General features: G+C 38.6%; 1 protein-coding gene across 2 annotated transcripts in view; it reads right to left on the bottom strand.

The window, feature by feature from the left end:
• Positions 1–24,986, bottom strand: part of PIK3CA (phosphatidylinositol-4,5-bisphosphate 3-kinase catalytic subunit alpha) — a 107,375-nt gene extending 82,389 nt beyond the window's left edge. For both annotated transcript variants that reach the window (XM_033855496.2, XM_033855497.2), the window contains exon 1: positions 24,851–24,986. The gene's annotated coding sequence lies outside the window, so the exon portion shown is untranslated. The remainder of the gene's footprint in view (positions 1–24,850) is intronic.
• Positions 24,987–27,886: the final 2,900 nt, after the last annotated feature.

Genomic DNA, 27,886 nt, shown 5'->3' with positions numbered 1-27,886 from the left:
TTAATCAAACTGTCAAAAATTAAATACAAAGAAAACATGTTAAAAGTAGCAAGGGAAAAACAACAAATAACACACAAGGGAATCCCCATAAGGTTAACAGCTGATCTTTAAGCAGAAACTCTGCAAGCCAGAAGGGACTGGCAGGACATATTTAAAGTGACGAAGGAGAAAAACCGACAACCAAGATTACTCTACCCAGTAATGATCTCATTCAGATTTGATAGAGAAATTAACATCTTTACAGCCAAGCAAAAGCTAAGAGAATTCAGCACCACCAAACCAGCTTTACAACACATGCTAAAGGAACTCCTCTAGGCAGCAAACATGAGAAGGAAAAGACCTACAATAATAAACCCAAAACAATTAAGAAAATGGTAATAGGAACATACATATTGATAATTACCTTAAATGTAAATGGATAAATGCTCCATCCAAAACACACAGACTGGCTGAATGGATACAAAAACAAGACCCATATATATGCTGTCTACAAGAGACCCACTTCAGACCTAGGGACACATACAGACTGAAAGTGAGGGAATGGAAAAAGATACTCCATGCAAATGGAAATCAAAAGAAAGCTGGAGTAGCAATTCTCATATCAGACAAAATAGACTTTAAAATAAAGACTACTACAAGAGACAAAGAAGGACACTACATAATGAGCAAGGGATCAATCCAAGAAGAAGATATAACAATTGTAAATATTTATGCATCCAACATAGGAGCACCTGAATACATAAGGCAAATACTAACAGCCATAAAGGGGAAATCGACAGTAACACAATCATAGTAGGGGACTTTAACCCCCCACTTTTACCAATGGACAGATCATAAAAAATGAAAATAAGGAAACACAAGCTTTAATTTAAATGACACATTAAACAAGATGGACTTAATTGATATTTATAGGACATTCCATCCAAAAACAACATAATACACATTCTTCTCAAGTGCTTATGGAACACTCTCCAGGATAGATCATATCTTAGGTCACAAATTAAGCCTTGGTAAATTTAAGAAAATTGAAATTGTATCAAGTATCTTTTCTGACCACAGCACTATGAGACTAGATATCAATTACAGGAAAAAATCTGTAAGAAATACAAACACACGAAGACTAAACAACACACTACTTAATAACCAAGAGATCACTGAAGAAATCAAAGAGGAAATAAAAAAATACCTAGAAACAAATGACAATGAAAACACAACGACCCAACCTATGGGATGCAAAAAAAGCAGTTCTAAGACGGAAGTTATATAGCAATACAATCCTACTTTAAGAAACAGGAAACATCTCAAATAAACAAGCTAACCTTACACCTAAAGCAATTAGAGAAAGAAGAAGAAAAAACCCCGAAAGTTAGCAGAAGGGAAGAAAACATAAAGATCAGATCAGAAATAAATGAAAAAGAAATGAAGGAAATGAAAGCAAAGGTCAATAAAACTAAAAGCTGGTCCTTTGAGAAGATAAACAAAATTGATAAACCATTAGCCAAACTTATCAAGGAAAGAAGGGCGAAGACTCAATCAATAGAATTAGAAATGAAAAAGGGAAAAGTAACAACTGACACTGCAGAAATACAAAGGCTTATGAGAGATTATTATAAGCAAGTATATGCCAATAAAAGGGACAACCTGGAAGAAATGGAAAATTCTTAAAAAAGCACAACCTTCTGAGACTGAACCAGGAAGAAATAGAAAATATGAACCAACCCATCACAAGCACTGAAATTGAAACTGTGATTAAAAATCTTCCAACAAACAAAAGCCCAGGACCAGATGGCTTCACAGGCAAAGTCTATCAAACATTTAGAGAAGAGCTAACACCTATCCTTCTCAAACTCTTCCAAAATATAGCAGAGGGAGTAACACTCCGAAACTCATTCTACGAGGCCACAATCACCGTGATACCAAACCAGACAAGGATGTCACAAAGAAAGAAAACTACAGGCCAATACCACTGTTGAACATAGATGCAAAGATCCTCAACAAAATACTAGCAAACAGACTCCAACAGCACATTAAAAGGATCATACACTATGATCAAGTGGGGTTTATCCCAGGAATGCAAGGATTCTTCAATATACGCAAATCAATCAACGTGATACACCATATTAACAAACTGAAGGAGAAAAAACATATGATCATCTCAATGGATGCAGAGAAAGCTTTCGACAAATTCAACACCCATTTATGATAAAAACCCTCGAGAAAGTAGGCATAGAGGGAACTTTCCTCAACATAATAAAAGCCATATATGACACACCCACAGCCAACATCGTCCTCAATGGTGAAAAACTGAAAGCATTTCCACTGAGATCAGGAACAAGACAAAGTTGCCCACTCTCATCACTCTTATTCAACATAGTTTTGGAAGTTTTAGCCACAGCAGTCAGAGAAGAAAAGGAAATAAAAGGAATCCAAATCAGAAAAGAAGTAAAGCTGTCACTGTTTGCAGATGACATGATACTATACATAGAGAATCCTAAAGATGCTACCAGAAAACTACTAGAGCTAATCAATGAATTTGGTAAAGTAGCAGGATACAAAATTAATGCACAGAAATCTCTTGCATTCCTATACACTAATGATGAAAAATCTGAAAGTGAAATCAAGAAAACACTCCCATTTACCATTGCAACAAAAAATAAAATATCTAGGAATAAACCTACCTAAGGAGACAAAAGACATTTATGCAGAAAATTACAAGACACTGATGAAAGAATTTTAACATGACACAAATAGAGAGATATACCATGTTCTTGGATTGGAAGAATCAACATTGTGAAAATGACTCTACTACCCAAAGCAATCTACAGACTCAATGCAGTCCCTATCAAATTACGAATGGCATTTTTCACAGAAGTAGAATACAAAATTTCACAATTTGAATGGAAACACAATACACCCCGAATAGTCAAAGCAATCTTGAGAAAGAAAAACGGAGCTGGAGGAATCAGGCTCCCTAACTTCAAACTATACTACAAAGCTAAAGTAATCAAGACAGTATGGTACTGGCACAAAAACAGAAACATAGAACAATGGAACAGGATAGAAAGCCCAGAGATAAACCCATGCACATATGGTCACCTTATCTTTTATAAAAGAGGCAAGAGTATACAGTGGAGAAAAGACAGCCTCTTAAATAAGTGGTGCTGGGAAAACTGGACAGTTACACGTAAAAGAATGAAATTAGAACACTCCCTAACACCATACACAAAAATAAATTCCGAATGGATTAAAAGACCTAAATGTAAGGCCAGACACCATCAAACTCTTAGAGGAAAACATAGGCAGAACACTCTATGCCATAAATCACAGCAAGATCCTTTTTGACCCACCTCCTAGAGAAATGGAAATAAAACCAAAAAAACCAAATGGGACTTAATGAAACTTCAAAGCTTTTGCACAGCTAAGGAAACCATAAACAAGACCAATAGACAAACCTCAGCATGGAAGAAAATATTTGCAAATGAAGCAACTGACAAAGGATTAATCTTCAAAACATACAAGCAACTCATGCAGCTCAATATCAAAAAAACAAACAACCCAATCCAAAAATGGGCAGAAGACCGAAATGGACATTTCTCCAAAGAACATATACAGATTGCCAACAAACGCATGAAAGAATGCTCAACATCATTAATCATTATAGAAATGCAAATGAAAACTACAATGAGATATCTTCCCACACCGGTCAGAATGGCCATCATCAAAAAATCTACAAACAATAAATGCTGGAGAGGGTGTGGAGAAAAGGGAACCCTCTTGCACTGTTGGTGGGAACGTAAATTGATACAGCCACTATGGAGAACAGTATAAAGGTTTCTTAAAAAACTAAAAATAGAAGTACCATACGACCCAGCAATCCCACTACTGGGCATATACCCTGAGAAAACCATAATTCAAAAAGAGTTATGTACCACAGTGTTCATTGCAGCTCTATTTACAATAGCCAGGACATGGAAGCAACCTAAGTGTCCATCAACAGATGAATGAATAAAGAAGATGTGGCACATGTATACAATGGAATATTTCTCAGCCATAAAAAGGAACGAAACTGAGTTATTTGTAGTGAGGTGGATGGACCTAGAGACTGTCATACAGAGTGAAGTAAATCAGAAACAGAAAAACAAATACCATACGTTAACACATATATATGGAATCTAAAAAAAAGAAAAGAAACGAAAATGTCAGAAGAACCTAGGGGCAAGACGGAAATAAAGATGCAGACCAACAAGGGAATGGACTTGAGGATACAGGGAGGGGGAAGTGTAAGCTGGGACTAATTGAGAGAGTGGCATGGACATATACACATTACCAAACGTAAAATAGATAGCTAATGGGAAGCAGCCGCATAGCACAGGGAGATCAGGTCGGTGCTTTGTGACCACCTGGAGGGGTGGGATAGGGAGGGTGGGAGGGAGGGAGACTCAAGAGGGAAGAGATATGGGGACATATGTATATGTATAACTGATTCAATTTGTTTTAAAGCAGAAACTAACACACCATTGTAAAGCAATTATACTCCAATAAAGATGTTAAAAAAAACAGAAAAAAATTGTGTGGGTTTTATTGTTATTATTAACCTGGTACATGAGAGAAATAGACTATGGGATCATCAACTTGAGAAAAATAAGTTACGTTGTATGACCATCAAGGGCAGTCTGGTGAAAACTGTTAAAAAGTAAGAGGTAAGAAAACATAAATTCACATATAGTTAGCAAAAACTTAAATATGAACTAATAGTCTCATTTATATAAGGTGCCAACCACAGTACTGAAACCAGGTACAGTAAGTCCCCTATATACAAACAAGTTCTGTTCCGAGAGTAAGTCCAACAAAGTCAGCCTAGGTACCCAACTAACACAATCAGCTATATAGTATTGTACTGTATTAGGTTTATAATACTTTTCACACAAATAATATGTAAAAAACAAACAAAAAATGAAGAAAACATTTTTAATCTTACAGTACAGTACCTTGAAAAGTACAGTATAGTACCAGCTACATCACCGCTGCTTTTACACTTGCTTCCAGACATCCTGGGCTTGAAATAAAGATACCGTACTGCTGTACTCTATACAGTACTGTACAGTAAAGTACACAAAAGCACAACCACACGCACGTGACAATGTATGCCAGTCACGTGAACTAACTTATGTGACTGGACGTGCGAATGCACGTTCTCACATCTGAAAGTTTGCAACTTGAAGGTTCGTGTGTAGGGGACTTACTGTAGATGATGCCATAGAAACTTGCATCAATGATGCCAGGTAGCATCATTAGTGATTAAGGCAAAGACTTAAGAGACTGAACTGATGAAAATATTCAGCATACATGGCTGATTTCCTTATTTTCACGTAACTTGTAAGGTTTACACAATGCCCAGTCAGTGTAAACTAGATAACAAACAGAATGATACACAAAAGAGTTAAATCTGTATTCATTAAGACTTCATAGCAGGTATAATAGAGAAGTGAAATAAAAGCAGCTTTAAAACATGACATGAGAATTCTACAAAAGCCATGTAACATAGCAACTATGTGACAATATGACACAATTACCACTTAGTGCATAAAGAAAGACAGGGAAAGGAAATACCCAGTAGCATGAAACAAGTACTGCTTCAATGGCAGAGTGCTATTAAGACAGCTGCTGGAGGCAAACAGAAGTCCAAGACCAGAGGGCTTCACAGAGGAATTCTACCAAACATATAAAGGAGAGCTAACACCCATCCTTCTCAGACTATTCCAAAAAATTGAAAAGGACAGAAACCCTCAAATTAATTCTATAAGGCCACCATTACCCTGATACTAAAATCAGACAAAGACACTACAAAAAAAGAAAATTACAGGCCAATATCTCTGAATGAATATAGATGCAAAAATCCTTGACAAAATATTAGCAAACAATTCATCAATATATAAAAAGGATCATATACCATGATCAAGTGGGATTTATTCCAGGGATGCAAAGATGATTCAGTATCTGCAAATCAATGTGAAACACCACATTAACAAAAGGAAGGATAAAAACTACATGATCATCTCAATAGATGCAGAAAAAGCATTTGACAAAATTTGACATCCATTCATGATAAAAACCCTCAGTAAAGTTGTTATAGAGGGAACATATCTCAACATAATAAAGGCCATTTATGACAAACCCACAGCTAATATCATACTCAATGGTGAAATGCTGAAAGTTTTTCCTCTAAAACCAGGAACAAGACAAGGATGCCCACTCTTGCCACTTCTATTTAACACAGTACTGGAAATCCTAGCCACAGAAATCAGACAAGAGAAAGAAATAAAAGGCATCCAAATTAGAAGGGAAGAAGTAAAACTGTCACTATTCGCAGGTGATGTTATACTGTATATAGAAAACCCTAGTCTCCACACCCAAACTATTAGAACTAATAAATGAATTCAGGAAAGCTGCAGGATACAAGATTAGTTTACAGGAATCTGCTGCTTTTTTTATACACTAATAATGAACTACCAGAAACAGAAAGTAAGAAAACAATCCCATTTAAAATCACATCAAAAAGAATAAAATACCTAGGAATACACTTAACCAAGGATGTGAAAGACCTATACTCTGAAAACTCTAAAACACTGATGAAGAACATTTAAGATGACACAAAGAAATGGAAAGATATCTTGTATTCATGGACTAGAAGAATTAATATTGTTAAAATGTCCATACTATCCAAAGCAATCTACAGATTTAAGGCAATCCCTACCAAAATATCCATGACATCTTCCACAGAACTAGAACAAACAATCCTAAAATTTATACGGAAACACAAAAGACCTCAAATAGCCCAACAATCTTGAGAAAAAAGAATAAAGCTGGAGGTATCACATTCCCTGACTTCAGACTACACTACAAAGCTACAGACATCAAAACACTATGGCACTGGCACAAAAACAGATCTTTAGACAGAATAGAGAGCCCAGAAATAAACTCTTGTGCCTATGGTCAATTATTAATCTACAACAAAGGAGGCAAGAATATACAATGGAGAAAAGACACTCTCTTCAATAAGCGGTGCTGGGAAAACTGGACAGTTGCATGTAAAAGACTGGAATTAGAACATCTTCTCATACCATATACAAAAATAAACTCAAAATAAATTGAAGACCTAAGAAACTCCTAGAAGAAAAAATAAGCAGAACACTTTCTGACATAAATCTTAGCAATGTTTTTTTGGCTCTGTCTCCTAAGGCAAAGGAAACAAAAGCAAAAATAAACAAATGAGACCTAATTAAACTTAAAAGCTTTTACACAGCAAAGGAAACCATCAAGAAAACGAAAAGACAACCTAAAGAATGGGAGAAAATATCAGCAAATGATATGACTGATATGGAGTAATATCCAAAATATATAAAGAGATCACACAACTAAACACCAAAAAAAAAACACAACCCAATTAAAAAGTGTGCATTAGACTAAATAGACACTTTCCCAAAGAAGACATACAGACAGCCAACAGGCACACAAAAAGATACTCAAGCTTGCTAATCACCAGAGAAATGTGAATTAAAACCACAATGAGATACCACCTCACTACTGGCAGAATGGCTATCATCAAAAAGACCATAAATAACAAAAGTTGGTGAGGATGTGGAGTAAAGGGAACCCTTGTACACTGTTGGTGGGAATGTTAACTGGTGCTGCCACTGTGGAAAACAGTATGGAGGTTCCTCAAAAAACTAAAAATAGAACTACCATATGATCCAACAATTCCACTCCTAGATATACAGCCAAAGAAAACAAAAACACTAGTTCAAAAAGATACAAGCACCCTAACGTTCATAGCAGCATTATTTACAATTGCCAAGATATGGAAGCAACCTAAGTGTCCACCAACAGATAAACAGATAAAGAAGATGTGGTATATACGTATACAATGGAATATTACTCAGCTATTAAAAAGAATGAAATTCTGCCATCTGCAACAAAACTGATGAACCTCAAGAGTATTATGCTTAGTAAAATAAATCAGACAGAGAAAGACAAATACTGTATGTAATCACTTACATGTGGAATCTAAAAATTAAATGAGTGAATATAACAGAAAAAAACCACACTCACAAATATTGAGAACAAACCAGTGGTTACCAGCGGGGAGAGGGAAGGGGAGGGAAAATATAGAGGTGGGAGATTAAGAGGTACAAATTAATAAGTATAAAATAAATAGGCTACAAGGATATGTTGCACAGCATACGGGAGAAAGCCAATATATATATATTTTTTTACATCTTTATTGGAGTATAATTGCTTTACAATGGTGTGTTAGTTTCTGCTTTATAACAAAGTGAATCAGTTATACATATACATATGTTCCCATATCTCTTCCCTCTTGAGTCTCCCTCCCTTCCACCCTCCCTATCCCACCCCTCTAGGTGGTCACAAAGCACCAAGCTGATCTCCCTGTGCTATGTGGCTACTTCCCACTAGCTATCTATTTTACGTTTGGTAGTGTATATATGTCCATGCCACTCTCTCACTTTGTCACAGCTTACCCTTCCCCCTCCCCAAATCTTCAACTCCATTCTCTAGTAGGTCTGTGTCTTTATTCCTGTCTGACCTCTAGGTTCTTCATAACATTTTTTTTCTTAAATTCTATATATATATGTGTTAGCATACGGTATTTGTCTTTCTGTTTCTGATTTACTTCACTCTGTATGACAGACTCTAGGCCCATCCACCTCATTACAAATAGCTCAATTTCATTTCTTTTTATGGCTGAGTAATATTCCATTGTATACATATGCCACATCTTCTTTATCCATTCATCTGATGGTGGACACTTAGGTTGTTTCCATCTCCAGGCTATTGTAAATAGAGCTGCAATGAACATTTTGGTACATGACTCTTTTTGAATTATGGTTTTCTCAGGGTATATGACCAGTAGTGGGATTGCTGGGTCATATGGTAGTTCTATTTGTAGATTTTTAAGGAACCTCCATACTGTTCTCCATAGTGGCTGAACCAATTCACATTCCCACCAGCAGTGCAAGAGTGTTCCCTTTTCTCCACATCCTCTCCAGCATTTATTGTTTCTAGATTTTTTGATGATGGCCATTCTGACTGGTGTGAGATGATATCTCATTGTAGTTTTGATTTGCATTTCTCTAATGATTAATGATGTTGAGCATTCTTTCATGTGTTTGTTGGCAGTCTGTATATCTTCTTTGGAGAAATGTCTATTTAGGTCTTCTGCCCATATATGGATTGGGTTGTTTGTTTTTTTGTTATAGAGCTACATGAGCTGCTTATAAAATTTGGAGATTAATCCTTTGTCAGTTGCTTCATTTGCAAATATTTTCTCCCATTCTAAGGGTTGTCTTTTGGTCTTGTCTATGGTTTCCTTTGCTGTGCAAAAGCTTTGGAGTTTCATTAGGTCCCATTTGTTTATTTTTGTTTTTATTTCCATTTCTCTAGGAGGTGGGTCAAAAAGGATCTTGCTGTGACTTATGTCATAGAGTGTTCTGCCTATGTTTTCCTCTAAGGGTTTGATAGTTTCTGGCCTTACATTTAGGTCGTTAATCCATTTTGAGCTTATTTTTGTGTATGGTGTTAGGGAGTGATCTAATTTCATACTTTTACATGTACCTGCCCAGTTTTCCCAGCACCACTTATTGAAGAGGCTGTCCTTTCTCCACTGTACATTCCTGCCTTCTTTATCAAAGATAACGTGACCATATGTGCGTGAGTTTATCTCTGGGCCTCCTAACCTGTACCATTGATCTGTATTTCTGTTTTCGTGACACTACCATACTGTCTTGATTACTTTAGCTTTGTAGTATAGTCTGAAGTCAGGGAGCCTGATTACTCCATCTCCGTTTTTCATTCTCATGATTGCTTTGACTATTCAGGGTCTTTTGTGTTTCCATACAAATTGTGAAATTTCTTGCTCTAGTTCTGTGAAAAATGCCAGTGGTAGTTTGATAGGGATTACATTGAATCTGTAGATTCCTTTGGGTAGTAGAGTCATTTTCACAATGTTGATTCTTCCAATCCAAAAACATGGTATATCTCTCCATCTATTTGTATCACCTTTAATTTCTTTCATCAGTGTCTTATAATTTTCTGCATACAGGTCTTTTGTCTCCTTAGGTAGGTTTATTCCTAGGTATTTTATTCTTTTCATTGCAGTGGTAAATGGGAGTGTTTCCTTAATTTCTCCTTCAGATTTTTCATCATCAGTGTATAGGAATGTGAGAGATTTCTGTGCATTTATTTTGTTCCCTGCTGCTTTACCAAATTCAATGATTAGCTCTAGCAGTTTTCTGGTAGCATCTTTAGGATTCTCTATGCATCATGTCATCTGCAAACAGTGACAGTTTTACTTCTTCTTTTCCAATTTGGATTCCTTTTATTTCTTTATCTTCTCTGATTGATGTGGCTAAAACTTCCAAAACTATGTTGAATAATAGTGGTGAGTGTGGGCACCTTTGTCTTGTTCCTGATCTTAGAAGAAATGGTTTCAGTTTTTCACCATTGAGAACGATGATGTGGGTTTGTCATATATGGCCTTTATTATGTTGAGGTAAGTTCTCTCTATGCCTACTTTCTCGAGAGTTTTTATCATAAATGGGTGTTGAATTTTGTCAACAACATTTTCTGCAACAATTGAGATGATCATATGGTTTTTCTCCTTCAATTTGTTAATATGGTTTATCACACTGATTAATTTGAGTATATTGAAGTATCCTTGCATTCCTGGGATAAATCCCACTTGATCATGATGTATGATCCTTGTAATGTGCTGTTGAATTCTGTTTGCTAGTGTTTTACTGAGGATTTTTGCATCTATGTTCATCAGTAATATTGGCCTGTAGATTTCTTTCTTTGTGACATCCTTATCTGGTTTTGGTATCAGGGTGATGGTGGCCTCGTATAATGAGTTTGGGAGTGTTCCTCCCTCTGCTATATTTTGGAAGAGTTTGAGAAGGATAGGTGTTAGTCTTCTCTAAATGTTGGATAGAATTTGCCTGTGAACCCATCTGGTCCTGGGCTTTTGTTTGTTGGAAGATTTTTAATGACAGTTTCAATTTCAGTGCTTGTGACTGGTCTGTTCATATTTTCTATTTCTTCCAGATTCAGTCTTGGCAGGTTGTACATTTCTAATAATTTGTCCATTTCTTCCAGATTGTCCATTTTATTGGCATAGAGTTGCTTGTAGTAATCTCTCACGATCTTTTGTATTTCTGCAGTCTCATTGTTACTTCTCCTTTTTCATTTCTAATTCTATTGATTTGAGTCTTCTCCCTTTTTTTCTTGATAAATCTGGCTAATGGTTTATCAACTTTGTTTATCTTCTCAAAGAACCAGTTTATAGTTTTATTGATCTTTGCTATCATTTCCTTCATTTCTTTTTCATTTATTTCTGATCTGATTTTTATGATTTCTTTCATTCTGCTAACTTTGGGGGTTTTGTCTTCTTTCTTAAATTGCTTTAGGTGCAAGGTTAGGTTGTTTATTCGAGATGTTTCCTCTTTCTTAAGGTAGGATTGTATTGCTATGGAACTCCCTCTTAGAACTGCTTTTGCTGCACCCCATAGGTTTCGGGTTGTCGTGTCTCCATTGTCATTTGTTTCTAGGCATTTTTTGATTTCCTCTTTGATTTCTTCAGTGATCACTTCATTATTAAGTAGTGTATTGTTCAGCCTCCAGGTGTTTGTATTTTTTACAGATCTTTTCCTGTAATTGATATCTAGTCTCATAGCGTTGTGGTCGGAAAAGATACTTGATACAATTTCAATTTTCTTAAATTTAGCAAGGCTTGATTTGTGACCCAAAATATGATCTATCCTGGAGAATGTTCCGAGAGCACTTGAGAAAAATATGTATTCTGTTGTTTTTGGATGGAATGTCCTATAAATATCAATTAAGTCCATCTTGTTTAATGTATCATTTAAAGCTTGTGTTTCCTTATTTATTTTCATTTTGGATGATCTGGCCATTGGTGATAGTGGGGTGTTAAAGTCCCCTACTATGAATGTGTTACTGTCGATTTCTCCTTTTATGGCTGTTAGTATTTGCCTTATGTATTCAGGTGCTCCTATGTTGGGTGCATAAATATTTACAATTGTTGTATCTTCTTCTTGGATTGATCCCTTGATCATTTTGTAGTGTCCTTGTCTCTTGTAATAGTCTTTATTTTAAAGTCTATTTTGTCTGATATAAGAATTGCTACTCCAGCTTTCTTCTGGTTTCCATTTGCATGGAATATCTTTTTCCGCCCCCTTACTTTCAGTCTGTATGTGTCTCTAGGTCTGAAGTGGGTCTCCTGTAGACAGCATATAAATGGGTCTTGTTTTTGTATCCATTCAGCCAATCTGTGTCTTTTGATGGGAGCATTTAGTCCATTTACATTTAAGGTAATTATCGATATGTATATTCCTCTTCCCATTTTCTTAATTGTTTTGGGTTCGTCATTGTAGGTGTTTTCCTTCTCTTGTGTTTCTTGCCTAGAGAAGTTCCTTTCGCATTTGTTTTAAAGCTGGTTTGGTGGTGCTGAACTCTCTCAGCTTTTGCTTGTCTGTAAAGGTTTTAATTTCTCCATCAAATCTGAATGAGATCCTTGCTGGGTACTTGGTTGCAGGTTTTTGTCCTTCATCACTTTAAATATGTCCTGCCAGTCCCTTCTGGCTTGCAGAGTTTCTGCTGAAAGATCAGCTGTTAACCTTATGCGGATTCCCTTGTGTGTTATTTGTTGTTTTTCCCTTGCTGCTTTTAATATGTTTTCTTTGTATTTAATTTTTGACAGTTTGATTAATATGTGTTTTGGCGTATTTCTCCTTGGCTCTATCCTGTATGGGAGTCTCTGTGCTTCCTCGACTTGATTAACTATTTCCTTTCCCATATTAGGGAAGTTTTCAACTATCATCTCTTCAAATATTTTCTCAGTCCCTTTCTTTTTCTCTTCTTCTTCTGGAACCCCTATAATTCGAATGTTGGTGCGTTTAATGTTGTCCCAGAGGTCTCTGAGACTGTCCTCAGTTCTTTTCATTCTTTTTTCTGCTCTACAGTAGTTATTTCCACTATTTTATCTTCCAGGTCACTTATCCGTTCTTCTGCCTCAGTGATTCTGCTATTGATCCCATCTAGAGTATTTTTAATTTCATTTATTTTGTTGTTCATCATTGCTTGTTTCATCTTTAGTTCTTCCAGGTCCTTGTTAAATGTTTCTTGCATTTTCTCTCTTCTATTTCCAAGATTTTGGATCATCTTTACTATTATTATTCTGAATGCTTTTTCAGATAAACTGCCTATTTCCTCTTCATTTGTTAGGTCTGGTGGGTTTTTATCTTGCTCCTTCATCTGCTGTGTGTTTTTCTGTCTTCTCATTTTTCTTATCTTACTGTGTTTGGGGGTCTCCTTTTTGTAGTCTCCAGGTTTGTAGTTCCTGTTGTTTTTGGTGTCTGTCCCCAGTGGCTAAAGTTGGTTCAGTGGGTTGTGTAGGCTTCCTGGTGGAGGGGACTAGTGCCTGTGTTCTGGTGGATGAGGCTGGATCTTGTCTTTCTGGGGGGCAGGTCCACGTCTGGTGGTGTGTTTTGGGGTGTCTGTGGACTTATTATGATTTTTTAGGCAGCCTCTCTGCTAATGGGTGGGGTTGTGTTCGTGTCTTGCTAGTTGTTTGGCATAGGGTGTCCAGCACTGTAGCTTGCTGGTCGTTGAGTGAAGCTGGGTGCTGGTGTTGAGATGGAGATCTCTGGGAGATTTTCGCCATTTGGTATTATGTGGAGCTGGCAGTGGCACTGGTCTCTTGTGGACCAGTGTCCTGAAGTTGGCTCTCCCACCTCAGAGGCAAAGCTGCTGGCTGCAGCACCAAGAGCCTTTCATCCACACGGCTCAGAATAAAAGGGAGAAAAAGTAGAAAGAAAGAAAGAAAAGAAAGAAAGAAAGAAAGAAAGAGGAAGGAAGAAGGGAGAGAGGGAGGTAGTGAGGGAGGGAGGAAGGAAGGAAGGAAGGAAAGAAAGAAAAAGAAAAGATAAAATAAAATAAAGTAAGACAAAATAAAATAGAGATATTAAAATAAAAAATAATTATTACGAAAAAAAATTTTTAAGGAAAAAAATAAAATAAAAAACGGACGGATAGAACCCTAGGACAAATGGTGGAAGCAAAGCTATACAGAAAAAATCTCACACAGAAGCATACACATACACATTCACAAAAAGAGGAAAAAGGGAAAAAATAATAAATCTTGCTCTCAAAATCCACCTCCTCAAATTGGGATGATTCGTTGTCTATTCATGTATTCCACAGATTCAGGGTACATCAAGTTTATTGTGGAGCTTTAATCCGCTGCTTCTGAGGCTGCTGCGAGAGATTTCCCTTTCTCTTCTTTGTTCACACAGCTCCTTGGGGTCAGCTTTGGATTTGGCCCCGCCTCTGCGTGTAGGTCGCCGGAGGGCGTCTTTTCTTCGCTCAGACAGGACGGGGTTAAAGGAGCAGCTGCTTCGGGGGCTCTGGCTCACTCAGGCCGGGGGGAGGGAGGGGTACGGAGTGCAGGGCGAGTTTGCGGCAGCAGAGGCCAGCAGGACGTTGCACCAGCCTGAGGCGCGCCATGCGTTCTCCCGGGGAAGTTGTCCCTGTATCACGGGACCCTGGCAGTGGCACGCTGCACAGGCTCCCCGGAACGGGGTGTGGATAGTGACCTGTGCTCGCACACAGGCTTCTTGGTGGCGGCAGCAGCAGCCTTAGCGTCTCATGCCCGTCTCTGGGGTCCGCGCTCTTAGCCGCGGCTCACGCCTGTCTCTGGAGCTCCTTTAAGCAGCGCTCTTAATCCCCTCTCCTCGCGCACCAGGAAACAAAGAGGGAAGAAAAAGTCTCTTGCCTCTTCGGCAGGTCCAGACTTTTCCCCGGACTCCCTCCCGGCTAGCCGTGGTGCACTAACCCCCTGCAGGCTGCGTTCAAGCCGCCAACCCCAGTCGTCTCCCTGCGCTCCGACTGAAGCCCGAGCCTCAGCTCCCAGCCCCGCCCGCCCCAGCGGGTGAGCAGACAAGCCTCTCGGGCTGGTGAATGCCGGTCGGCACCGATCCTCGGTGCGGGAATCTCTCCGCTTTGCCCTCCGCACCCCTGTTGCTGTGCTCTCCTCCGTGGCTCCGAAGCTTTTCCCCTCTGCCACCCGCAGTCTCCGCCCACGAAAGGACTTCCTAGTGTGTGGAAACCTTTTCTCCTTCACAGCTCCCTCCCACTGGTGTAAGTCCCGTCCCTATCCTTTTGTCTCTGTTTATTCTTTTTTCTTTTGCCCTACCCAGGTACGTGGGGACTTCTTGCCTTTTGGGAGGTCTGAGGTCTTCTGCCAGCGTTCAGTAGGTGTTCTGTAGGAGTTGTTCCACTGTAGATGTATTTCTGGTGTATCTGTGGGGAGGAAGGTGATCTCCGCGTCTTACTTTTCTGCCATCTTCCCCGGTGATCTCCACCAATATTTTGTTATAACTTTAAATGGGGTATAGTCTAGAAAAATACTGAATCACTAGGTTGTATACCTGAAACTAATTTAATATCATAAATCAACCATACTTCAACAAAAAAGAAAAAGGACATCTGAGGATTCTGAGATTCCAGGAGTGGACAGGGAAAAACAATCCATAGGAAGCTCAGACTAGGTGTGAAAAATGTACGTCCATTTACTTAATTCCCTTCTGTCCACTAAACCTTCATTCCGATCATGCTAAATCCCTATATGCTAACTTCTCTTAGGACTAGGTATGAAATAGAATTCAAATTCCCAGAGTGAGAATGAAACTTTAAAAAGTTGTAATAGAACAAAAAGCAAGCAGTAATGTCAAGAACCTTGTTAGAAAGGAACCTTACCGTTCACTCTCCAGAGAAAGGATTCATTAGTAAATCCTCAAAATGTACAGGGTTCAATTCACTACAAAATGTTAAAGCCCCCAAATAAATCGATGAATATGACATGGTTAGTGCTCTCAAGTAGCATACAGATATTTATTAAGTGCTTACTATGTACTAGGCACTGTTCTAAATGCTTTCATGTATTCGGCATTTAACCTTCATTATAATATTATGATGTAGGTATTCCTATTATCCCTTTTCTACAAATGAGGAAATACGTATTAACCCAGAGAATATTTAACCCAGACAGGTTAAATAATTTGCCCTCAATTACAAAACTAGAAATTTTGACAGTCTTGCTTCAGAGCACATGCTCTTAGTCATTGTGACATATATTTAGGAAAAGAAAATTAAAGAAGCCTACATACACTGACCATATTTTGTGTATTTTCTAAGACTGTTCTGACTTCAAATATTCTGTACTGTTGTCAGATTACTTGCTCCCATTTTGGCTGGGGAAAAAAATTATTTGCAGGAGGAATGTACATAACAAATTTATATATCTGATATTTAGACTCAACAAAACACCATCACATGATACATTTAGCTGTGCTTCAGTCGTTGTTCATTACTACATCATTTAGCTGTATATTAGTAGTGTCTGTGAACAACACATGGCTGTAAAAAGAGCCATTTCACTGCATAGAAATAGTCAAAATTATTCACAGTGATTTTGAGGAAATCTTAAGTCCTACAATATCACTAAGAAATTTGAAAGTTGGTCACTTCTAGTGAAAACAAACTACCAGTCTCCGAACCATAAAATCACTAATATTATAAATTGCTTTGGATTTTACTACCATTGTAATTATCAAGACTAGTACAGAAACTGCTTTAATAAAGTCATGTTCAACTTTTACAACTGGTATATACTTAGAGAAAAAGAGTACGAATATCACTTTCATAAATACTTTAAGATGCTGCCTATCAAGGTCTCAACTGCAAATAATAGCCATTAGATTTTAAGGAAATCTTCATAGGAAAAATAACTTTAAAATGATGTTACTGCTAATACTTCAATAAGTATAAAAATGACAGTGTGAAAATACAATTTTTCCTTTCTTTGCGGTCATATATGATTTGATTTCAGATCGACTTTATAGTTGTGCCTAATTTCAATCTTTTTCCTGACAATTTTTCCCATTAATGCTGCTTTACTTTTGATCACATGCCCCATAAATTTATATTCCAGAAAGGCAGCTTATTTAGCAGAAAACTCCAAGGTTTTTGTACTTGTCAAGAAGTTAACCTCCTAAGGAAAAACCAAAAACACACACACAATTCACTTGCTTTTAGGCTAAAGGCAGTCAATTGTTTCAAAATGCAATAGTACTTTCAGGTCTAGACCTGCAGTAAGTCCATCAGAAAAGTACTTGGAAAAGCATGATCTGTCAAAGAAAAGCCACAGAAATCTGCTTAGCTTGTTGAAAAATGAGTACATACTCAAAATAACTCTAAATAATATCTCATTACCTGAACAGTTTGCTGGTTAAAAACTATTCAAAAGTTGAAGGTAATTTGAACATTCATAGAAACAACAAATCAGTAGCATACACACCATTGCTTTCTGACAAGGACAATTATTTTTGTCATCTTTTCATATATCTGTATATATCTGCAAAATAGAGGATACATCTAGAAAAAAGAGGGTTACTATGCCTCTGGAATTATGTTTCTAAGATTAGAACATATTTTCTGAAAACCATCTAGTGGGATGGGTTACCAAAGGAAAATATGGAACATATTTTCCTAGAAGTCTTTAACTAAAGTAAAGATGGTTGCCAATGGCTATTAAGGGTGCTGTGACAGGTTTTCTGGCCTTCATAACCCTGGCAACTGGTGTGCAATGGATGATCTACTCTCAATGCCTGTCAGTCGCTTACTGGCAATGCCTTTGCCAGTAACCAAAATGGCCATGCCTGTACAACTTTGATCCTTCAAAGTCACTGAAGGTTTCAGAAAGAAAGAAAGAAAATCTTTCCAGTCCATTCTTTTCTGATGGCAGCTTTTCTCTGTCACAGAATTTCACAAAGGGCCTTCAAATATGTGCACATTTATAAAAAGGCAGAAAAAAAGATTTTTGCTTACTGAGATAGGACCATCTTCCCTCTAGGGAGTGGCTTAACTTACTCTTCCCTGAAATCAGAAATAGGCTTTAGGACTTCCCTGGTGGTGCAGTGGTTAAGAATCTGCCTGCCAATGCAGGGGACACGGGTTCAATCCCTGGTCCGGGAAGATCCCACATGCCACGGAGCAACTAAGCCCGTGCACCACATCTACTGAGCCTGTGCTCTAGAGCCCGCGATCGCAACTACTGAAGCCCATGCGCCTAGGGCCTGTGCTCCACAACAAAAGAAGCCATTGCAATGAGAAGCCCATGCACCACAACGAAGAGTAGCCCCTGCTCGCCGCAACTAGAGAAAGCCCATGTGCAGCAACAAAGACCCAACACAGCCAAAAAAATAAATTAAAAAATTAAAATAAAAAAAAAGAAAGAGACTTTAAAATGCTAGGAATCTCATAGCATTTTGGAACTGTAAAGAACCTTAGAAATTTTGCAGGTAAAGAAAAGTGCTAAAAGGTAAAGATCTAACGCCAAAGAGCTAGTTAATAGTTCAATATAGAACCTAGATTTTCAGACTCTTGACCCAATGTTCTTTTAGGACACGGCTTCTCCTAATCTATCAATCTTTGTTAAAAATGTCTACAAACATCAGTAGAAATATGCACTAGTTAACAACTTATAGAAATGTGTTTCCTATCTACTTCAAATCTATATTCAGTAAATGATCAACTAAGACTGACACAGCAATTTATATACTTTTCAGATAGTTTAAAATATATAGCTACTAATTGATAGAAAGATATGAAAAGTGTTTTGATTCCCAATTATGATTCTACTGCAAAAATATCACTTACTGATCACCTACTTTTGGGTACTATGCTACGTGCTGAGGATATAAGAATGAACACCAACATGGTCTCCTCCTGTTAAAAAATTTATGCTTAAAATTATCTTCATAATATTGCTTTAAATCTCTACAGTACTTTATAAGATGTATCTCTCCACTGAATCTTACTAACTCTTGGTGAGTATGGCAAGAGAGTTATGATCAGAACAGAATGATTCTATCCTAATGTAGCTTTTTTCACATCACAACACTGACTTATTTGGCTTCCACTACACAAATATTTAAAATCTGAAGTGTAGCAGATAAGTATGGCCTGTAAAAATTCTTACTTTTTTTTTTCTTTTTAAATCCCACACTTATTTCAAATGGCAATGCTGGCCCTGATACAGAGACTCCTTTGTAACAATTCCAATTATATACTAAAAGTTACTAAAACTTAACCTCTTATAAATGAGTGCAATTTAGATAAACTGTCAAGCTAACTAGCAAAATGATACAGAAGAGATGAGTGTTTAATTGTCAGACCAAATATGAAATATGTTATTCTTGTACTAGGTATAAATTTAAAATAATGATTAATATGTACACATTTTCCCATGAATAATTTTATGCAATTTGGATCATTTAAATTATGTCATTAATTATATGAATTATTAGCAAGCAACGTATTATAATTCCTATTGTATCATTGCAGAAAGAGAGGCAAAGATGTGATACAGTCTGCCTCCTCTCCCCCTTACACAAATACAAAGTAGCAGTTTGGGATTGGAATTTAGTTTTTCAGCCATCCAGACCACAGCACCATAATCCATACTAAAAACAGTTTCACTGTAAGAAATACTAAACTTGAAGAAAAAACTCTAAACCACCACTTTTACTATAAATTTATAAACTTTTTGTTGAAGCATTTTAACTTTAAACTCCCCAAACTGTATAGTTGAGGAGAGGGAGAGAGAACATCTAAAAATTCCTTAACCAGCATCAACTGATTCATGTTAATAAAGGATTAAATGTGAATAATATAAATGTCTATAAAACGTTATCAGTATATCTAAGGTTGAATAACCTTTCTGAATGATGGAAATCTCCAGCCTTTAAATCGAATCCTCAGACTCCACTGTGTGTTCCCTCATGCTTCTTTTTTTACACCCTTAAGACTTCAGTTTCTCCTACCCGCTATTTTTAATTTTTATTACAGTACTTTCTCTAAAAAGATAATAAAGTTCACTTTAAACATAAACTTAAGGGAGAACTCAGACAAGTCAATTTGCTTTATACAAAAATAAGACTTGTATCCAGAAACTTCAGCAGAGATACTATTACATTGTATGTAAGGTAACCCTATTACCAAATAAATGAAGGTTAAAATAACCATATAAAATTAAGATACATGGCTCCCAAATAGAGAAAGATATCAATAACTTCAGTCTGCTGATATCTGTAACCACTTCTGATATTGAGAACAATATTCTGAAATTGGTCCTGACCAGAGGTATACTCCCTGTATCTCCTAGAAATTACTAAATAAATGTTCCTGAATTTTAAGGTCTGGCAAACAGAGGTTTCACCAAAATCTCTGGGTCTTCTTTTGTAAATCATCCTTAGTTTTAATCTGTCCATTCTTTTGGAATGGTCAAATCTGATTTTACTTATCTTTGGAGATGGCATAAGGTCATCAGTTTAGATTCTTCCTTCCTCCATATTATGTATTATGGATGTATAGATAGCTTGACACTTGCTATCCTGTCATGGTTCAAACTTCTAGGTATAATTCTTTCCCAAGCAGGTTGACTAACACCTGGATGTTTTGACAGTGGAATAAGGTTCTAAGAAAATGAAACTAAAAGCCACGTGGTTTTTGGTCCCTAGTCATATCTGTAGAGCTAGCAGTCAGCAAAGTGGAAAACAGGATTTATTACATAAACTGTCTTTTTTCTTATCTCAGATAAGTCCAATCATGAGATCTAACACCTTTTAAGGGGAAAGGAAATGAACATGTTTTAAACATCTGATCCAGGACAAAAACTTTCTTGGATCTATATTATCTCATTTAATTCAACAACAACAACAACAAGTCTGTTGAGTAGTAATTACTCCCATTATACACATTAGGAAATCTGTCCAAAGTAATCCTGCCAGTAAGTATAGAAGCCAGGTTTTGATCCAAGCAGGTTCAGATTTTCCAAAGTCAATATTTTTAGTACTCATAGGATTTTAAGGCAAGATCACTGAGTACCATGTAGAACATTCAGTACAATTCCTCTATGTTACAGATGAGGAAACTGAGGCCCCAAAAGATTGAGACTTGCCCAAGGTCACACACTTGTGGTGAGGCTGGGATTTGAATTCATATCTCCTGATTTCCAGCACAGTTCTGTGTATAATTATTTGTGTGTGTGTGTGTGTGTGTGTGTGTGTTTGAGGTTGAGTATCACTCTTGATATAATTTATATGTAATTTAGAACATCTCAACTGTCTCCAAATAAAATTCATATGTGTGGCAGGTGCAGGGATGTACATATTTAGTGACCAAAAATAATAAATGTGTTTGGCAAGAATAAAAGCTTAATTGGCATTTATAAATTATTACATGTTGTAAAGAAGTCTGTTGTCAATATATTTATTTATTCAGTGAATAACTGCCTATTATGTACTGGCTACTGTGCTTGGCAATGAGAATACAACTGTATATAAGATAGAGACCCTATCCTTCTCATGATTTACATCTTGGTGGAGGATACCAACAAATAAATTGGTAATTACCAGTGCAGTGAGTCAATGCTATGACAGAGGAGTACAAGATATTATGGGAACAGGAAGCAAGGGCACCTAACCCAGACTAGACTTTTCAAAGGAGTTGATATGAAAGAAGAGTAGGAGTCAGCCAGTTAAGGAAAGGGTATGAAATATGCAAATGTTTCAGGAAAAGCAAACAGCATTTGCACATGAAGCAGGAAAAGGCCAAGTGAGCTGTAGGAGGAGGAGGAAGAGATGAACCTAGAGAGAGAAGCAAGAAACAAATCATATAGGTCTTCGAAAGCAAGGGCTTTACAATCGTGTCTATTAGAATTACCTGGGGAACCTAAAAACAAATAAACAGATGTCTGGGGTCCCTTTCAGACCAACTAAATCAGAAACTCTAGGAATGAGACCCCGGCACTGATATTTTTGAAAAGCTAACTAGATGATTCTAATATGTGGCCAGGATCAAAAACCACTGTTTAAGCTATATGGGGAATTAAACGTATACATTTATTACTGCAAATAAGGGAAAAGGTGATCTTAGTATCTCTGGGCCCTAGTTTCTTAACCTATTAAAAAGCAGGCTGGAGCAGGTTAGAGGTAGCATGATAAAATGAAAGAAGTCACAAAGCATTAGTTTTGTCAATGAGTTGTCACCTGACACCTGTCTGACCTTAGATTAAAATGTCATTTCTCAGAGACAGTAATACTGCCTTCTCTACAGGGCTGTTGTGTAGCTCAAGATAAATATATTTAATAAAATAGTTCAATAACTATGCTAATAAAATATAAACCATAGTTTTCCAAGATTTATGCTTCTAAAGTTGCACAATTTTAAAGATTATAAATATTTTCACCAGAGATAAAATCCTTTATGATGCTTAAGAAACACATTTCATTTAAAGAATCACCCCTACCTTGAAGTTCAAGATATTTAAATAATAGAGAACTGATCCTTTTAATACTATTTTAGTTTCTAAAGAGATCAAACGGGATTAAGTTAGCCCTTTGCAAATAAAGAGATCAACAGAGCAAAATGCCCTTTAAATGGTAATAGCTAATGTTAAAAATTCTTTATTCAGTAAAGGGCACTAATAAGGAAAGTTATACACAAAGTAAACTGTTTTAAGAAATGTATGATCTACCTTATCATATATGTATTTAATTTATAAATTTACTTTTTTTTTTAAGGGAATACTTATTTGGGATGGAGGGGATCTTCCCCTGACAGGAAGGAAGCTCTGCCTCAAGAAGGGCTGTTCCATCCAGAGCCAGGCAAAGCCACTGCTCTTTTATAGTCTCACTTTCACATATATCTTGCCCATGAGAATATACACTTTCACGTGGTAATTTTGGGGTTTAAGTACAGCATTTGTATTTAGTGTTATCTCTTTAATGCTCTACCCAATTTACTTAAAATTGGAAAAAAAAAAACTTTAGACATATAAAAACACTGTTCTGCATTTATATGTGGTTCATTTTTAACTCTTCAACTGAAACTGATAGGAATGCCTTTCAAACTTTATATTCATAGTCAATGATAAACTATTAATATTCATTCACCTTCATTTCATGATGCTATTACTATTACGATGTGCTATCACTTCTTTCAATGACCTATTTTGTGATTTTAATAGGAAAGCACTCTATTTTACAATGATGAAAAACCCACAAGAAACTTTTGAAAAAAGTTATGGATGAAATTTAATTTTATCCAAAAACGTGAAATGAGAAAACTTAGAAAACAGAACAAAACACCAACACACACACACACACACACACACACACACACACACAGGGCCCTCTTCAGATAATTTTGGCTGATGACACTGCAGAACAGTTAATCTGATAATTAAAATTTTCCAGGACATGTGATGTTTAGATAGAGATCTATGCTGTCAACCAGAATTCAATGCTTCAGTTAAAAAATGTTAAAACTTGAATACACAGACATATTAACAAATTCTTACACTGCAATTGCTTCTGGAGTCCATTAATAAAGACGTGTTCTGATTTATACAAATTAAATTAGCAACATGGTATCTTAAGTATTTTGCAGGTCTTTCCTTAACAACACGCAATCCAGCAAATAAACAAATTTTGTACGGTGCAATGTAAGCAAATACCCAGAGAACCCATCTTCTGAGCAGGAAAACATGCGATCAGTACTGCCCACAGTAGTTCAAATGTGGCCGCAGTTAACTACCGACGACTTGGGTTACCAGGAGTTCACCTACCCAAGTTTTCTAGGGGTTCTCCCAGGCCTCACAAACTACGATTCAAAACATCATCTCGCAAACCCATGTCCTGCATGTGCACAAAGGCGCAGTGCTGGAATGAGGAAGCTTCACCAAACAAAATCACAACTCTACTTCACTAAAGAATATGTAGGCTGTTTTTACAGAGCCCCCTCTTGTTGCGCTCCCCTTACCCTTTATATAACTACGTAAACAGCTCCCCAATTACTGACATCCAAGAAAAGAGCTTTCGATTCCTAAGTCTGGTAACTAGCCACCATCACCACTATTCCTTTTGCATCCTAAAATAAACCCCTCAAACCGCGATCAAAACACACTGGCCGAACGTCTGGTGTTGACACAGCCCAATCCTGGGCGCTACCCTACCTTTCCGAGCCACTTAGGAGCTATGAAGCAGGCACCACATAATAGAATTAGTAAAGGCACAAATCACGAGACAACGTCTCAGGTCTATGAATGAAAGATCCAATACGTTTGACTGTGTCGGTTAAGACGAAAACAACAACTTCGAGAGGAAGGGTGGGAGGGGAACAGCAGGGTGGGGGGAGGTTTTCCTTCCAAGCCCCAGCCGGGCGATTTAAACCCAGTATGAGGCAAACGCAGGGTCGCCGGGCTGGCGGGGCCGGAGTCCTCGGGCGTGACAGCCCCTCAGGAACAGCTCGCGGCTCGGCGCCGGAATCCCTCACGCCGCGGTGCTCGCGGGCCGGGTGGATGTGCAAGGGCGAGGGGGACCGAGCCACCGCGGCCGGGGCGGCGGCCCTGGGCGCACTTCCTCAGTCCTAGCCGCCCCATCCCCAAAAATGGGAGAGGAAGGAAACGAGGAGCGAGGCTGCGGCCAGAGGGAGAAAAGAGGGAGCGGCGAACCCTCGCCTCTGCATCTGGGTGAGGCCAGCAGCAGGCGGGGGAGAGGGAGCGGCGATCGCAGGCGAACTCCGATGCGGGCCGACGCTGAGAGAAACGACCGGCAGGCAGCCCCCGCCCAAGACGAGCACCCACCCGGCCCCATCCCGACCGCGCCCGCTCCCGGCCAGTCCGCGTTCTACTCACGCTTGGGGCTCCTCGAGGCTCCGTGGCTCTAACCGCATTGGGTCCCAGCCCCGCGGGCGGCGGCGGCGGCGGCGGCGCCGAGGGAGAGGTAAGCGGGCGGCACAGCCCCCGCCTCCCGGCCCCTCTCCCCCGCCGCTCCGGAGCTGCCCGGCCGGGCCCGAGCCCTGCCTCGCCGGCGGCCCCAGCCCCAGCGGCCCGGCGGCAGCAGCCCGAGACCTCAGCGGCCGCAGCGGCGGCACCGGAACTGCCGCTTTCTCCTTCTCGTTGCCTCTCCTCGCTAGCCCCAGCCACACGCCCCCGCCCCCGTCTCCTTTCTCTGTCACCCCTGTTTTTTTCCTTTTGTTTCCAGAATAAACTTTATTGGTCTCTTTTTCCGCTCACATCGTGTAAACAAACAACGAACTCTTCCCCACCCCCTCGGCTCCCCCCTCCTCGGGCAGAGGAGGGTAAGAGCTGAGGAGGGGCCGAGCCTACTATGCCCCGGAAGCAGATGAACAAATGAAGGGAAGTGAAACTGCGGAGACCAGAAGTGGGTAAATCGGGTAACAGTGTGCCAGTGCGCTTGCGCTTTGGTGTTGTTCCTGAAGGTGGGGTGGCGTTATGGGTGCTTTTCTGGCGCGCTGGTATTTAATGCTGTTGTCTTTTGCAGTAGTGAGGCTGTTTCGTCATCCTGTGGCGGCGTATGTGTCGTACATCTGTTTCTACGAGCGAGAGATACAGAGAGGAGTATTGGGAGGAAGCGGGTCCATTCACTTTTACGCCCGTAGAGGAAATGAGATTTCCTCTAGTTTAGGGGCGAGGGAAGGGGATGTGGTGGCTAACCGCCTCTGTCAGTGGCTAACCAGAATTGGATATCAATACTAGAAACAAGGCCTTTTACAAAACGTTGCTACGCGTCCTTCTGCCAACGTAAGGTTAAGTTATAGCCCATCCGGAAAGAGGAATGCACTGCCACATCCCACCGCAATTCTTTGACTCAATCGGGGAGACCTTTTGCAGGGGAGACCTTTTGCAATGTCCTTTTTCCCCCCAGATTTGAGTCAGCTTGTAGGATTCATTTCTGACTATTCAGAATAAGTGCTTTTTTCGCGTAGCGCCCACGGAGACTGCAGAAAAGCCATTTCGGTTGCAGATTAGATGCAAGGTGTTTTGGTACTGCGTACCATAGAAACCTCTCTTTGCTTGAGAGTAATAGGATCTGTTGCCTTTTGAGATCACAACTGATAAGGATGCGCTTTTCTGCGTGTTTCTCCCCCTAGTGGCCTTTCATTGTATTGAAAAGGCGTAGGAACGGTGATAGGAGAAATCTGTGATACAAGTCCTCAAACTAGGGCTCTCCCTTGAATTTTAAGGAGCAGAGGACTTGGAAGTGACCCACTCTAGTCCAACTTGTCATCCAGAGCAAAAAGCTAACCAATAACCAGTTTTTGCTGGAGCACACATCCATACCCAATCTTAAATAAGATCCATTCCTATATGTGGTCATAGTTTCATTTGACTGTATTTCTGTATTTACTGTGCTTTCTTTTCTTAAGCTCTTGTTTTCATCTCACATTTCAGGGGTCTAAGTTTATAAATATTTTTCTTGAACCAGTGTTTTTCAGCACTTTCAGAACACTGTGTTACTCAAGAGCAGGGAATTAAAAAAAAAAAAAAAAAGCAAGCGTAAGGCAGCATTTCCCATATTGTGTTTCCAGGCCCAGAGTTTAGTGAGATATTAATAGATAGTCCTTAGTGAGGAAAAATTATGCTAGGTATATAATTTTTCTAAAATTAATTTTTAATAGAAAAATGCTAATTAAATGATTTTTGTTATGTGATAATCTGCCTTTAAGAAACCATGTGTCACAGCAGAAAATGCCATAACTGGTACTTGAATGTATGATTACTCAGAGGTGCAGGATTAGCATTTACTGCCCAATTCACGATTGATGTATTTGGTTTATTTGGTGACCATTGATCTGTCATGTGTTTTATCTTGCTTCCGAAGGTGTTTGCCCTGTAATTCAGTGTTTAGAATATGTTAGGCATCTGTATCAGCAGTCCCCAACCTTTTTGGCACCAGGGATGGGTTTCATGGAAGACAATTTTTCCATGGACTGGGGCAGGGGGGATGGTTTCAGGGTGATGCAAGTGCATAACATTTACTGTGCACTTTATTTCTATTATTATTACATTGCAATATATAATGAAATAATTATACAACTCACCATAATGCAGAATCAGTGGGAGGCTCTGAGCTTGTTTTCTTGCAACTAGATGGTCCCATCTGGGGGTGATGGGAGACAGTGACACCCGAAGTGTGTTGCTTATGTCCAGTCAACTCCATAATCTTGTTTTGGTTGCTGTCACTGCAGAAAACCCTGTTTCACAAATATAGAATGTTGGAAATGGAAGCAGGCTTTTCAGGCAGTCTCAGGCTATTCTGCCCTGACTTTAAGCCAGAAAGTATGGAAATTTGAAGTTGTCTCAAACATACATTTTTTTCTTTTAACATCTTTATTGGAGTATAATTGCTTTACAATGGTGTGTTAGTTTCTGCTTTATAACAAAGTGAATCAGCTATACATATACATATACCCCAATATCCCCTCCTTCTTGTGTCTCCCTTCCACCCTCCCTATCCCCCCCAAGGTGGTCACAAAGCACTGAGCTGATCTTCCTGTGCTATGTGGCTGCTTCCCATTAGCTATCTATTTTACATTTGGTAGTGTATATAAGTCCATACCACTCTCTCACTTCGTCCCAGCTTACCCTTCCCCCTCCCTGTGTCCTCAAGTACATTCTCTATGTCTGCATCTTTATTCCTGTCCTGCCTCTACATTCTTCAGAACCTTTTTTTTTTTTTAAGATTCCATATATATGAGTTAGCATACAGTATTTGTTTTTCTCTTTCTGACTTACTTCACTCTATATGACAGTCTCTGGGTCCATCCACCTTGCTACAAATAACTCAATTTCGTTTCTTTTTATGGCTGAGTAATATTCTATTGTATATATGTGCCACATCTTCTTTATCCATTCCTCTGTCGATTG

Source organism: Tursiops truncatus, chromosome 4 (genome assembly GCF_011762595.2).
Source record: "Tursiops truncatus isolate mTurTru1 chromosome 4, mTurTru1.mat.Y, whole genome shotgun sequence".
NCBI classification, from domain to species: Eukaryota; Metazoa; Chordata; class Mammalia; order Artiodactyla; family Delphinidae; genus Tursiops; species Tursiops truncatus.
This window is presented reverse-complemented; position numbering and strand designations above follow the sequence as displayed.